This window comes from Thermobia domestica, chromosome 18 (genome assembly GCF_964235325.1).
Source record: "Thermobia domestica chromosome 18, izTheDome1.hap1.1, whole genome shotgun sequence".
NCBI classification, from domain to species: domain Eukaryota; kingdom Metazoa; phylum Arthropoda; class Insecta; order Zygentoma; family Lepismatidae; genus Thermobia; species Thermobia domestica.
Genome location: NC_137471.1, coordinates 39,678,810 through 39,694,189, shown reverse-complemented (window position 1 = coordinate 39,694,189; position 15,380 = coordinate 39,678,810). Strand labels below are relative to the sequence as shown.

At 38.9% G+C, this 15,380-nt stretch overlaps 1 protein-coding gene and 1 long non-coding RNA gene across 4 annotated transcripts in view; one reads left to right on the top strand and one right to left on the bottom strand.

Moving 5' to 3' along the window:
- The window catches only part of LOC145675745 (uncharacterized), a 164,359-nt gene that overhangs the window by 66,066 nt on the left and 82,913 nt on the right, over positions 1–15,380 (bottom strand). The gene's annotated exons all lie outside the window — the stretch shown is intronic.
- Positions 1–15,380, top strand: part of LOC145675738 (uncharacterized) — a 74,958-nt gene that overhangs the window by 53,219 nt on the left and 6,359 nt on the right. The window contains exon 1 of one of the 3 annotated variants that reach the window (XM_081746373.1): positions 9,294–9,379. The exons of 1 other annotated variant lie outside the window; for it this stretch is intronic. The gene's annotated coding sequence lies outside the window, so the exon portion shown is untranslated. Of the gene's footprint in view, positions 1–9,293; positions 9,380–9,424; positions 9,830–15,380 lie in introns of those variants that run through there. One more of the 3 variants, XM_081746372.1, reaches the window with a different exon arrangement.

Below are 15,380 nucleotides of genomic sequence, written 5' to 3'. Positions count from 1 at the left end.
GATGACTACCGCGCAGATAGAAGATCGTTTGGCCAAAGAAGAGTTAAAAGTCATGCAGAAGACTGATGAATGTAGAAAGGTGATAGAAGAGGTGTCTGGGAGAATGATTAGAGCCAACGCGGTGATAAATAATCAACTGCAAGACTGTCGCGCGGAAGTGAGTCAGTCGAAGGCTGTCATGTGGCAAAACACTTCGGAACTGTGGAAAGTACAAGAGAAGTTGGCTTGTCAGGATGTAGCAATCGCGTCACTTCAACAAAGGATAGAGGAGGAATGGCGAAGACATAGTTCAGGCGTAGAAGAGGAAACAGAAGTGAAGCGGCCATACTATCCTGCTCAATCTCCAAGCTTAGATGGAAGGCGCAATAAAAGTGATTTCAGTGGTACCTGCTGTGGAAGAAGTGCCCTCAATAGTACGGCAGCTTCTCGGAGCAAGGAACCTGAGGTGCACCCAAGTTATCGGAGAAGACGAAGGAGACGGATCAAGACCAGTTCGTCTGATGAGAGCGGGTATTCAGAAGATGGATGGTCCCCGAAGACGGAAAGAAGAAGGAACCGACAAAGAAGACAGCTTCCTTCTAACGGTAACGAGAATGAAAACGCCAGAAGACTAACGAACCGTCGCGGAGTCTATTCGGAAGCAGCTCAGGACTACAGGGAGGAAATAGAAAAGGAAGAAGACGAAAAGGAACTGAAATTGCGATTGACGGATATAAAATCGTTCACGCACTATCCACCAGAGAGATGTGATTTGTCAGCTCAAGCATTTATCATACAATTTGAGCGAGAGTGTGCTCTAATGGGGGTGCGACCTAGTCAGGCGCTTAAGGTATTACCGTTCATACTAAGAGACGCAGTGTTGTCATGGTATTATTCAAATGTGAATAAGTTCCTCACGTATGCTGACTTCAAGCAAATATTCTTAAGGCATTATCATTCAGAAGATGTGACATGTGCTAAGCTAACGCGCCTTAAGACTGTACCATTCAACCTTAAGGTTGACGGGAGTGTTGAACGTTTTGTTACGAATCGATTTTCTCAGATTAGGGACTTGGATTCACAGAGCAGTGAAGTCCAGATTTGCAACACTATCATAACTTTGCTACCAGTTCAGTATCAGAGACTGTTGGTTTCAACACGAGGCCAGGAGTTAGCAGAAATTCTTGAAACAGTCCGACGACTTGAACTGATTCACGACACATGGGAAGCAAGACGGAAGACAGGAAGAGATGGCGCTAGAAGATGGGAGGACGGTGAAGAGGTGTTTACTCGTAAAGCTAAAGTAGGAGCTATATCGAAGGACCAGGAGGATAACAAGACAGAGCCTGCGAACACAAGAGAAGAATCACCGTACGAAGGACGAGATGGTGTACGAGGACGCGGGAACTATCGACGCGGCAGACGAGGTGGTCGTGCACGTTCTTGGAGAGGAAGAAGACGGCCAGAAAGGAAGTGGTCCACACACGAAGAATATGAAAGAGATGACCCGAGATCCTCCCAAGAGGATATTCAGCACCGTTGGGATCCTCGGGGAAGTCCAGATTCAAAAAACTAAATGAAGTATCCACCTCGCGGGTCGGAGGTAGGTACGACTTGTGTTGTGAGAAGACCCATGAGAAAAGTGTAAGTGAGGATATACCTGAGGAAGTGTATAGTGATGTATATAGTCCTTTATGTGTACGTGAGTTTGAGTGTAGGAATGAGATAAATATTTTTCGAGTTAAATTTCAATGTATAGCTGGACAAGAGTGGGAGTATAACACAGATTGTGAGAATATTGACGACGTGAAGACTGACTTTGAACGAGTAAAAGAATGGTCTGGTATCATACGAGTAAGTGTGTTGGATGAAGTTGTGCAAGCACTCGTTGATAGCGGTGCGGAGGTGACATTGTGTAGTCTAGAGTTGTGGAGAAAGGTTACGAAGATTATATCACATCCGAAATTGAAACCAGCACCCCACGTAGTTCTTGTCGATTATAGTGGAACCAGGAAGAAAATGGTGAAAGGAGAAGTATATCTTCCTGTGACAATTCAGGGAATACAGACGGATGTTCGAGCATTTGTGGTCGACGGGCTCAACCAAGATCTTCTATTGGGTCGTGATTACATGAGCAAGTTTCAAGTCAGAATGAATTTTGGAAATGGCATGGTAACCATCCAAACTGGGGAACAAGAAGTCGTAGTACCTATGGTTCAAGCGAAAGAGGAAGAAAATACGTATAATAATATGATTAATGAGTTGAGTGTGGATGACCATCTTCCTGGAAATGTCATAGAAGAAAAATGGAGTGAATGCGAATGCCATCCAGAGGAAGAATGCAGCACACAGGTATGTGGATGCGATCGTGAAGATCTGAAAGAAGTTTTAAATCAGTGGAACAGCGTATTGATGCAACAAGAAGATTCGTATGATAAAGCTAGGTCAAGGCAAAGAGATGATTGCAATCTGAGACGAATTACGCTGGCACAAATAAAGGATCAAGCTCTTGTGGAATCTTTGTATGACCCACTTGTTCAGGATATTCAATGTTCGGCTTGCTGTCCAAAAAGAGTGGAAGTCATGGAAGTCAGGGAAGAAGCGACTGAAAAGAGGCTGTACGCTACCCTAGAAGAAGTGACAGAAGTGGTGAAAAAAACTCCTATTGCTCCGAAACACAAGGAAATGTTGTTCAATGTGCTGATGAAGAGAAGAAAAGTTTTCGCCCATTTCCCAGGAAAATGTAACAAGTTTAAGTATACAATCCAGGTTACCACTGAAGATCCAATTGTGAAACGACCTTACCCAATTCCACTGTGTTATCGAGATAAGGCAAGGGAGCAGATCCAAAATGGTTGCGTCAAGGTATCATTGAGCCTGCAGTGTCAAAACATCATCATCCCCTGGTAATAGTCAGAAAGAAGAACTCAGATGAGGTTAGAGTCTGTCTTGATTTGGTCCAACTTAATAAATTTGTATCTTTGACAAATCTGAAGGTCGAACGCCTCGATGACCTCTTTGCAAGATTTAATGGGATGACCTGTGCAACGTCCCTTGACCTGGTGCATTCCTACTGCCAGATCGAGTTAACTGAAGATTGTAGGGATCTTGTAGCATTCTCTTTTGAAGGCCAGATGTACCGGCATTGCAGAGTACCCTTTGGTTACAAGAATGGTGGAGCTTGTTTGATGGCAGCGTTGCAGAGGGTATTGGGAGTTGCTATTCTTGAAAAGATCTTACTGTATATAGATGACATTTTAATTCCAGGGACTGATCCAGTAGCTCATATTGAATTGTTAGACCAAGTATTGTATAAGTTAGAGGAAGCAAATATGACAGTCAATTTAAAGAAATGCACATTTATGGTATCTGAGGCAAATTTCTTAGGTTTTGTGGTAACACCGGTAGGAATAGCGAAAAATCCAGAGTACGTGGATCTGGTAAAGTCATTGCCAAGGCCAACAACTATTAAAACATTGCAACGGACCTTAGGATTTTTTCAGTGGTGCTCCAAGTTTATACATGATTTTGCTCGTAAGTCAGCACCTTTATACCAGCTGCTTAAACAAGGGAAGAAATGGACCTGGTTGCCGGAACATACGAATTGTTTCGAGGAGATAAAACATGAGATCTGTAAAAACATACTTTTGGTGCATCCAGATATGTCAAAAGACTTCATTATCATAGTTGACGGCTCAACTATTGGGGCTGCTGCTATTTTGACTCAAGAATATGAAGATGGGAAACGAGTTATTGGTTTCACTCTACTCACATACTTAAGCCTTGCGAATCTCGCTATACCATTACCGAAATAGAGATGTTGGGTGTTGTGAAAGCTATAAGAAAATGGCGTAATTTATTGATAGGGCATCATGTGATCGTACAAACTGATCATCAAGCTTTGGTGCATTTTAAGAGCATAAAATATTGGAATACCAGGTTATATCGGTGGTGTATTGAAATGCAAGATGTGGAGTTGGAAATCCAATACATACCTGGAGTAACCAACGTAGCAGCGGATACTTTGTCTCGTATTACCGTATGCCAATCACCTAGAATTGTTACAATTTTGAATTTTCATGTCCTTCCAGGAGATTTAGCAAATATGACCAGTGAGGATTGGAAGCAATACCAGCGTGAAGATTCACAGTTAATGAAGTATATTGATGCTCTGGAGCAAGATCAGACCAATGTATCAGAAATAAGTTGGGGTAAATCTGTACGTCTGTATTACAAGATCCAACAAGGTGTGCTGTTAAAACGTGATTTTCATTTGAAAGATAAATGGAGGATAGTTGTACCCAAAAGTTTAGTAAAGAGAGTACTCAGATGTTACCATGATGACAGGGGTCATTTTGGATATGCGAAGACACACACGATGCTTCTAGAAAATTTCGTTTGGGAAGACATGTATACTGATGTCCGACAATACATCCGCAATTGTGTATTGTGTATGAGACACAAAGCTGATCCTCATCCTCTCTCAAGGAAATTACAGTCAGTCACCGTTTCGAGAGCCCGAGAGTTACTGTCAGTTGATGTGGTAGGGAAGCTTCCAACCAGCAAGTCAAACATGGCATATGTATGCACGTGCATGGATGTGTTTACCAGGCATCTAGTAGCGTATCCAATGAGACGAGCTACAACTGCTGCAATCCTGAGGTGTCTGGATTTGTATTTTATGCATCTAGGTATTCCGGACGCCATTATATGTGACAACGGTCCATGTTTTGTATCTAGTAAGTTCCTAGGATCAATGGCTAGTAAAGGAGTTAAAGTGTATCACACCACACCTCACCATCCTCAAGCAAATCCCGTGGAGAGGATGCATAGAGAAATGAATATGCTTTGGAGGTTGTATTGTGCTGGACAACATGTGGATTGGAGTAAGCACTTGTGGAATATCGTTATGCTACTGAATTATACTATTGTAGAGAATCTGAACGTTGCTCCAGTCCAAGCACATCTAAACGTGAAGGATGTAACGACTGTTCCAAGAGGAGACTGATGAAGACGGAAATTCGTGGGAAAAAACCGGCTACTTATGATTGCAAACCGTAAGAAGTCTCAGATGGCGAAGAAGAATCAACGTACCAACGAAAAATAACATCGGATCGGCATGCTAATGTAGGCGATCTTATATTCCTCAGGGCACATCCCATCAGTGATGCAGCAGCACAGCAGATAAAAAAGATGTTCGATCTGTACTCAGGACCGTACTTATGTGTTCGTAAGCCAAGTCTTAAGGTTGTGGAGCTGATTGATCCGAACAATGGACAATCTATAGGACACCGATCCGAACATCAGTGTAAATTGTGGAAGCCTACTAAGGAAGAATACTGGAAGTGGCGGAAGAAGGCAGAGGAGAATTGTGCCAGTCAACTTTTGAAGGACTTACCTGATGAATACTGCGAATAGATTGCGGGCTGTACATATTTCGAAATATTGTGTATATATGTATATAAATGTATGTGTCAGGTTTCATTTGTTTGTGTATTATCTTACTTCTATAAGTATCTGTGGAACTAAGGGAAAGTTAATCTGAGAATGCTTAGTGACGGCACAGGGATCAACCTATTCGGACGCCATATGTGACAGGACACGCTGCCCCATCAGCATTTGTATACGTGTTGTTTTCGCAAGTTTTGCGTTTCGCTCACTTCGAGCAGTGTGACTGAGCGCTCCGCTCAGTAACCTTCTGAACTCCACCAATGTCTAAACTTCACTGGCAACACTGTCAACATATGATCGGGGAGCAGCAGGTTGAATCGACAGCAGTGTGAGGAGCAGGTTGCAGACAGATAGAGAAGAAGAGAAATGCAGCGGAAAAATAAGTGAAGTAATAATCCAGTGAGAAGCGTATGAGGACAATAAAACGTAAACATGTAATTTCACCTGCCGATCGAGGTAAGAAAAACTGAACATGTTTAAAGATAACAAGTAAGCCGTGTTCGTGAAAAAGCAAGACCCTGCAAGTAAACATCGCATGTCACGTACTAATGTCAACGAAAAGGATTGAAACAAGTGATATGTGTATACGGTATACGACACATTAAAGCATGCTTTGCATTCGTAACATTATAGAATTCTTTTGATATTACCGTAAAAACATATGCGCATATAAAAAGTAAATCTACAATATTGATACATTATTTATGTAAGCCGATATAATATTATTCATTTCAAATACCTCACTCATAATCTAATCTATTTTATTGGATACTGCATATCAGTGCTACAAAAAGTAAATATAAAGTTTCTTGCGCCAGTCAATATTAGAAGTAAATAATTTGTAGACACTCTAAAGGATCAGTAAATATAGAACGTCGTGCATATAATGAGCGCACAATATGAACGCATTCCTTTGTATTGAATTATTTTAGTCGTAAGCTCAAGTTTGAAACATATATACATAAAAAGCGCTTAAAACAAAATCAATCTATATTTGATATAGGCCTATATAATAGCGGAATATTACTTCAATTTATAGCTATAAAAATATCCAACAACCACAGTAGTACTATAACATCGTTACATAACTGCATTATTTCTGGAAACTGTGCTAGCTAACATATTTATCTGTGAAGAATGTTTAAAGTATCAGTACTAAGTTGAATTCAATTTAAATAAAAGTTCGCCGGTCGCGACTATCAAGTGTCAGTCAGTTAGTCGCTTTGCATTCAAATTAGTATTTCACTAGTGAATCATCTGTTCAGGCAAAGACAGAACTGAAGATAGAAACAATTATACCAAGCGGCAAGTATAATGTAATAGTTTAGTGCATCCGTAAAAAGGAAATAATTAAAAATAATAAATAAATAGTAAATATAAATATAAATAAGAGATCAAACTTCTTTCTAGACATTTGAAATAATATAATTTGCTACTGTCGTCTGGACTTGCATTTCTTCTGAAAAGACTAAATAGTAGAGAAACCTTATTGCATGTATTATTATTGTTTTTGTTGTATATAGTATTTTGTATGTTTCCTTGTTTGATATATCTTATTTCTTTTAATTACTTGTCAATCTCAGTTTTATGTTGAACGGTATCAATAATTAAAGTGAGTGACGTTATCAAATCATTATTGAAGCGACTGTTTACGTCAAAATATTGTTCATTTGTGGTTAGCTTTATCTGTTGTGTATATGAATACTATTTTGTGATAGAATGTGGTATTATAAAAACAAATATAGTAAATAAATACATGTGGTTTTTAGCAAGTTTACGCAATTGTATTCTGAGAATTCTGAGTCTAGATTGCATCATCTCTCTACGTCTTACAACTTCGTGAATAATATCAGTGTGGAGATTTATATTGAAGGCTCGAATGGTAAGTTGTCGATTACGAACCAAGGGTGTTGTAGTATTAATATTGGTATTCTTATTTGAGTTCACTATTTCTTGATACACTGTTTTCGGAGCGTGCGCTCCTGCTACCGAGATTCCGGATAACGGGAGGTTATTAAAGATTTGTTTCATATTTTAACCATTAATACCCTCCACCGTTACCGTCACAGTTACACGGCATCTATTTATGTGTACCTTTCAACCATCCTGTGAGAGTACGCGCACACAAGTTACAACTTTGTTTTGGAGCCCAAACTCGATTCTGGTTGCCGATTTTACACCCGAAGTACAGATGGTAGGCTGTCTTCAGGAACGGTGACAATGGCTTACTTTGTCCCTTGAAAATCACTTCACCACATATGTAGCAGAATGAATCTGTCGAGTTGTTGCAAGTTCTCGACATGTTCGTTTAACACAAACGTCAATATTTTATGCAGAAAAATTTTTCACCTTCGGTAAACACAGACACACCGTAGCACCACCTTCTAACACGAAGATCAACTGTAAACTGAAATATTTCTTTCACGCGACAACGTGGTGTATGTATTGGCGCATTTTTTCAACAATCTGTTTGTCGTCTAGACAAAAGAGAGCCGACGAATGAGCGCAAGTAGATTACGGAACTTTTCTCCGTCAATAACGCCTAGGTATAAGTGTATGCAGTGTGGAACGATAATTAATCTTTGTAACCCAATGCCAATTGAAGGGAAATTTTTCTTGGCGCAGGGAAATTTTGAGTAAAATTTGGAGAAAAGGAAAAAGGGAAATTGCTTGTAATCTCTCAATATTGCAGGCAAAATTGAACCTCTCTTCAATCATTTATAGATTGAATGTAGTTACGTATCTGATTAATCTCATTAAAATTCAGTATAAATTCAACATTCTATTTGTTCCAAATATAATCCGTTGCACATATTTCACATAAATTCTCACAAGTTATCTTGCTTTGCATTCGTTAATAATTACACATCGGTCAACATATTCAGTTAAATTCGAAACATTACAACAATGATTATTTAAAATGTTTTATCAAAATTAATCTTTCCATTGTTGAGTTAAATGCAATGCAATAAGATGAAATATTTCTCAATTAAATTATCACTCCAACTATTATAACAGTTTGGTTTTCCCAATCAGAAGATGGTTTTCCCAACCAGAAAAATGATTGTGAAGCGAATTAATCGATGTAAGATAAGAAAATCTGCGTATCGTGAATGTAAATATGTATATATGGGCGATTATTTGGTCATTAGTGTGTGTGTGTTTGTGTAAGTTTACAAATTTTCTGGTGACTGTGCGCACAGGATTATAAATTCTTAAGAATTCCGCATCTCTAAACTTTGATTTAGTTTGTATTGTGCTTACGAACATTTCTGGTGTACAGCCTAAGACAGTAGCAGCTAGAGTTTTCTTTGTAACTGTTCGTATTCGTTTCAGTAAATATGGGTGTGCTGTTTTTAAGTAAGTACATACCAAAAATATACTTAATATTTTTCTTTGTACCGTAGGTTACATTAATATTAAAATCTATCATGATATCTAGGATAAAAATTAAATTTACATAATATTTATTTTATATTTTTTAATGATTTATTTAGGTTGTCCGTCCTGACCAAGGTATTTATAGGATTTCTCCTCACTCACACCAGGCAAATGCAGAGATTGCATCTTTAATATACGTCCTGGCCTATACCTTTCCATATCCTTTTCCTTCCTCTATCGCGACGCCTTAGAAATGTAAACAACAAATCAAGTTCAAATTCTGCGTAAGCTCAAAGGAAAGCTGTCAGGTATCTGCTTGTATGTGGTAATAAGATTGGGTTGAGGGGGTGGAAGCGAAAACGATTCAAAATACGTTTACTAAATACATTACTTGAACGGTTTGGATGAAGGGAAATTTTGTGCGGAAAAGGGAAATTCTGAAGCTTGTGAAGGGAAAAAGGCTCTGAAGGAATTGGCATCACTGATCGGGAACATGTGTATTTTGTTGTTGTCAGGAATGTAGTGACTCCAGTGTACCTTTGTGCTTTCATCTTATACTGAGCCGATTGTAATTAGATAAGTTTTGTTCTCCACACATATACGTTGTTTCCTTCATTCGTTCCTCGTTCTGTTTTGTTGCTTATCGAAATATCAGAACAAAAATCTCGTTTCTTGGTACCTGATTTTTGAATGTCACATCCCTAATAGCATGTTGGTTTGCAGCAAGTCTTTCATTATATTTGATTTTAACTTGCTAGACTTTCCGTGCACTGTACACCTGCTGCAGGCTTTTTGAAAGAGTTACCCGCAAATGTCGTAATTTGATTTTCATTTGCTATATTTTACTTACCTCGGAGGCTAGCTGGAGATTTGTAGCAAGTGTATCAGTTCTAGTTTCTACCAACAGGTGGCACAAAAGTCCAATTTTAGAAATTTCGCGCCAGGTCGCCATTTGTATAGGTGCTAAGGTAGAAGCAAGGTTCGTATATAGGTAGATGTGGATAATTAAGATAATTACGTAAGTATCCAGATGTAGAGATAATTTATATTTTAAACGTGTATTGTTTGACTAAGTTGAGAAAAATATACTTGAGTGTATGTTCGTATGCAGTAAATGTTTACTTGTATTATACCCTTGTGTGCGGGAAGGTTCTAGATTACTGGTTTGTAAATGGCATTCAAAATTAATCAGTTTCTACAGCACAATATGTCTTTATATACGTAAAAACACACACACATATCTTAATTATCTGATATGAGCCGTAATTCCTACTGTCTATTTTCAGTTGTTACTATGAAGTGGACAATCAGGACAAAATAAAAAAATTCAAAATAACATCACTGGTCCATCTCTATCATTATTCGATGTTACTATATATTGGTTAATAAAACCAATGTAAAAATATATTTTGTAACATTGGCTACAATGTGACTTGTGTATTTAATATGTACTCGAACTCATGTTTAAATACTGTGCTACTGCAAGTGAAGATTTGCTGTGAAGTTTACTTGCATTATACCCTTGTGTACGGGAAGGTTCTAGATTACTGGTCCCCCATGTAGATTAGTAGTTGGGTAGGTTTTAAAGTTTATACATTTAGCTTATACAGTATTGCCGAGCGAGCGTTAGCGAGTGAAGGCGGGTTAGAGCCCCGCAGGGCACGTTGTTTTCTGTCTTTATTACTGCTCAATGGGAAGGGGGACCAGTAATCTAGAACCTTGCCCTTGTGTACATTGATAGTTAATTGAATACTTATGTAATTGTAGCTTTTTGATCCTGATTTCCACTTCATTAAAATCGAGAACGGGGGAAAGATACCGATGGTAATTGCAAATAATGGCTTAACTTTAATTATTCCCCTCCACTATCAAAAAATCGAAATACTTAATTCACAGAGTACTATTACCTTTTAGATGTATCCCTGCTCTATCAAACCTACGAAAAAGTGCAATAGCCTACTCAATTCACACAGTATTGCCGAGCGAACGAAGGTGGGTTAGTAGCCCCGCAACGCTCCTTGTGTTCTTGAAATTCATTACCGTGGTGGTGGTAGTAGTAGTAGTAGTAAGAACTCGAAATTACCATTCCTTACCTCATTTCTCCTACAAATTTTGCAGATGTCTTGTCAAAATGGAGGGGAGTAACTAAAGTTAATACAAAATAATGGAGAAGTCTAGGAACGCCCCTCCAGTTTCACTGGGCAAAAAGCTGCGGCATTACTCGAGCAGACGGCTCTACCAAATTTTCACACATTTATTGCGTTTTCCGATTTCTTCTTGCAGAGCATGCACTAAATGAGGAGCTAATGCATAAACCACGAACTAATATGTGCTAGGTGGCCACTAAAAGCACGAATGCTATCTAACCGAGTCAGGGCAGGAACGCAGCAGGGGGCCCGAGCGGAGCGAGGGGTGCATCCGTAGGGAGTAGGCGCGTCAGCGACGGGGGCATACGAGGGGCCCATATGGGTTTTTCGGGTATAATTGGGGTTTTTCAGGTTTTTTCGAAATGTTTCAATGTCTTTGGGCTAAAAGTGTTAAAATGTGATTTATATTTGAAGATTGTCATTGTCACAACTTGCAACAATTTTCTACTCACTGCTCTTTTGAAAAAATTGCCGTCATTTTGAAATTTTACATTAGATTCCCGAGATAATCTGTACAGCAAATTTAGCGTAACTCGTGCTTTTACTGTCGAAATTTCAACTTAAAAGACTGAAAATTGCGCTTTGTACCGTGGATACTCGCGGTTTTGAAAAAATGGCCGCCATTTTGATATTTTACGTTGGTATACCGCCAAAATCTATGCAGGAAATTTAGTGTGTCTCGTGCTTGTACTCTGAAAATTTTAACTTAAAAGGCCGGAAGTTGTACCCTGTAGTGTGTGTGGTAGAGGCAGTCAAACGAGTTGAGTTGCTTTTGTGTTTAACGTCCCTTTCAGCAGCGAGGCTATATGAGACGGGACCTACTGATTAACATGGAATCCGAACCACATGAGCTCCCTCCGGGAACCAAACCTGGGTCTCCCACGCCGAAGACGCATACACTAACCGCTTAGTCATGAAGGAGCTCGGCAGACAAACGAACAAATATACATCAAGTCATCCAGAAGCCTGACTGACGTTTGCCAAATATGAATACCAAAAGGGGTCTATTAATTTAAAACAAAGATACAATTCATGTTATATGAAATAAATAAATGTTTCAAAATGTTTTATATGAAATTAACATTTTCCAGCGTAAATGAACTTCCCATATTTTCTCCATGAGAATACGGACACCTCAGATCCCCCCTCAACTTTCCAACACAGTGCAATGAACTGTAGTCTGGTTATGAACAAAAGTATAATAGGCCGCCGTGGCTCAGTGGTAGAGCGTTCACCTCTGGTGCATGGGGTCCCTAGTTCGATCCCAGCTCGCGCCAAGTGAGCTCTGTGGTGGACAAACACCTTGTGCGTGGGTTTTTTGGGAATCTCACGTTTCCTCCCACTTTCTTCATTCCGTCATTCCATTCATTTCTCATCATCACCGTCACCTTGAGCATAGCAGGCATAACCGTGAGACTAAAACTAAAAGATTCAATTTATTTTTTTTTTCAAGAATATAATAAGCGAAAGTTCACTAAGCACCAGCTGCTTTTCTCTCTTCGTACCCTGCAATTAATTGTGCGGACTGAAGATGCCTAAAAACTTAAGATGTGCTATAAAAATGCTTTATAGGAAAACAATATGCAAATTATTTAAATCAGTGGTACAATCTGCCTTCAATATTCTTCGCGCGTTTAGCAATATTTATTTACATGGCTGTATTTGCCAAAATTACGTTCGTCAGTTTAATCTGATGAAAAGCTGATTTTTCTCCTTGTGTCGTGTGTAATTGTCAGGACCAGATTTACATTTTTCTAAGACCTGGACCAAAGCAGAATTCTGTACCCTAGCCTCTGAAAAAGATTATAATTCTTGTTAACTTATCTAATGTGTTGCCGGAGAAAAGGTTAGTCATCTTCCCTGTGTTTGTAAATGTAGAAACACTCAAAGCCACCTTTTTTCTTTTAATGTTTCGGAAATTATCCGAGTTTCCATAAAATGCAATGGAAAAAGTAACATTGCAAATTTCGCTCGCTATCAAGTCGGATTTCGCCCGCTATCAGGGTGGTGTAATAACTTCCTCGAAACTGTTACCTACAACAGTCCACTGTTCATTCACTAATTACAGGATTTCCAGCCAGTCAGATTTTTTTTTTTTTATTTTTTTAAACTTTTCGAATAAGCTGATATTGATAGCAGAAATGGAACGGAGTTAAAATACGAAACATTTCCCTGTCACGACTAAATTTACGGGGACGCGGGACACTCGGGCCCAAAAACGGGACTGCCCCGTTTTTTACGGGACGTATGGCAGGCTTAAGCGTAAAATAAACAGTTTTATTGTTGAAGTATTCATTTCCGATCCTTCTGCGTTTAATTTCCCGAGCACTTCTTTCACGGCGTTGAACTCAGCACTTGAAATAGTAAGCGGTACATAGTCTTCGAAACCCCGAGCATTAAGCTTCTTAAATTTGACAAGAATTTTTACGCTATTGCTGGTGTTGATTCTACAGAATGCTTATTTGAAGAGTAGCAACAAATGACTGAACTAAACTTTATTGTTGGAGAACCAAATTTTAGTTGAAGAAACTTGTGTTTTACATCAAAAGTAAGAAATAATACTAGTAGTTTTACTAATGTATTTACATGTGTACTAATAGTACCGGCACCTATGACCTTAAACCCGTCAAACGTATCAGTGATAATGTCCCTCGGGGTCGCCAAGTCGACGAGCATACTATTCACGGAAAATATTTTCGAAAGTACAAAATCGCTTATTTTACTTCAAATAGGCTATAAGCATAACCCATACATTAATTTGTTGTGTAACTATCTCAAGCTAAGTTTAAAAAAAAACCTTTAGTGCATTCAGAACTTTATAAAGGTCTCATGTTGAATGTTATTGTATACCTTAACATGAAAGCCTCTAATTCGCCCAAGGAAAGTCTAAAATCTGATGAAAATCACTTACAATGTGATCACCTTAGTTGTACCAACAATATACTAACAAATAGGTCAAAAACTCAGGTGGGTTTTAAAGTGGGTTTTTTCAGGTGGGCCCAACCCGAAAAAACCCACCGGGTTTTTTCGGGCTACGCCCACTTGGGCAAACCCTGTGTATTAGTTACAAGTTTTCATCTATTTTGTCGCATAGGGTGACCCTGTCTTTTCGTCATCAATTCGATGGCATTCTTGATATGAACATACTGTTTGACAGTGACATAATCTGACGCGTTCAAGTAGTTCGGCAAGCATCGTATCGTTTGACACAGAATGGCATTCTAATATGCGCTTGTGGTTTTACAATTTATTAATATTTTATATTTTTTTTTTTAAAAAAAAAAAAAGCTTTACTTTCATTTGAAAAGAATTAAAGGAAGGCTGAGACAAATACCTTATAACCCTCTATACTAGCACCTATCCAGGACGCGGAGCCGCCTCCGCATAAACCCATCTTTTTTAAAGTTAATTTTGTGGACTGTCTCATCAGACCCTTACAGGCTTATGGGATATAATATTGCCATATTCTTCTCTGAGTACGTGGCCGCGGTGGCTCAGCGATAATGTTCACCTCTTGTGCGTGGGGCCTGGTTCTATTCCAGCTTGCGTTAAGTGGGCTTTGTGGTGAACAAACACCATGTGTAAGGGTTTTCTCTTGGTTCTCCCATTTCCTCCCACTTTCTTCATTTCACCATTTCATTCTTATCATCACCGTCTCTCTTAGCCTCGGAGAAAAGTTTTGGGACGTTAAACTCAATATTTAATTTCATTCTCTGAGTACAGGAGTCTTTGCTTAAATACTTCGGGTACTGAAGTACCATTTTTTGTTGATATCTGAAAGTTAATAATCCAAACAACTTCCGCAACGTTATGCGAGAATTGGTACTATTGAAATGTAGCATTTTTTTTTTTTTTTTATAAAGGAAAACGGAACAGTAGAATACATTATCTGCCATTAATCGATTTGTTACTTTCATTCTTATTAAAAGTTCGTTTCATTCGTATTTAAAGTTATATAGCCTGATCTCTTTCATTATTACTACTACTCAGCTGATGATGTAGGGATAGTGTGTCTGGTTCCCAAGCATCGTTCGGTAGGTTGAGCGTGGGCACCAAGCTTGTTCCGGGCAGCCGTCTTGACTGAAGTTTTCCTAGTTTCTCAGTGCCACCAGGCGAATGCCAAAATAGTACCTTTTATAAGGCCATGGCTGCTGCATTTCAAGATCCTTGACCTTCCCCTTTCCCTAAGGATTGTATGCGTAAAGGACTAGAGAAATTGTATTCAATTCATTATTACTATCTCAATTATTTATATATTGGAACCAGAGGGGACGTGGGAGAAAAATTGTCGGAGCTGATCTTTGATTTGTAATCTTTAGTTGGGCCGAATGACTTCTTGATATGCCTTCAAGTTCCCAGGTGTGGCAAAACCAAGATGTCAACTAAATCTAATATGGCCGTCACTCTGTCACTCAGGTTTAG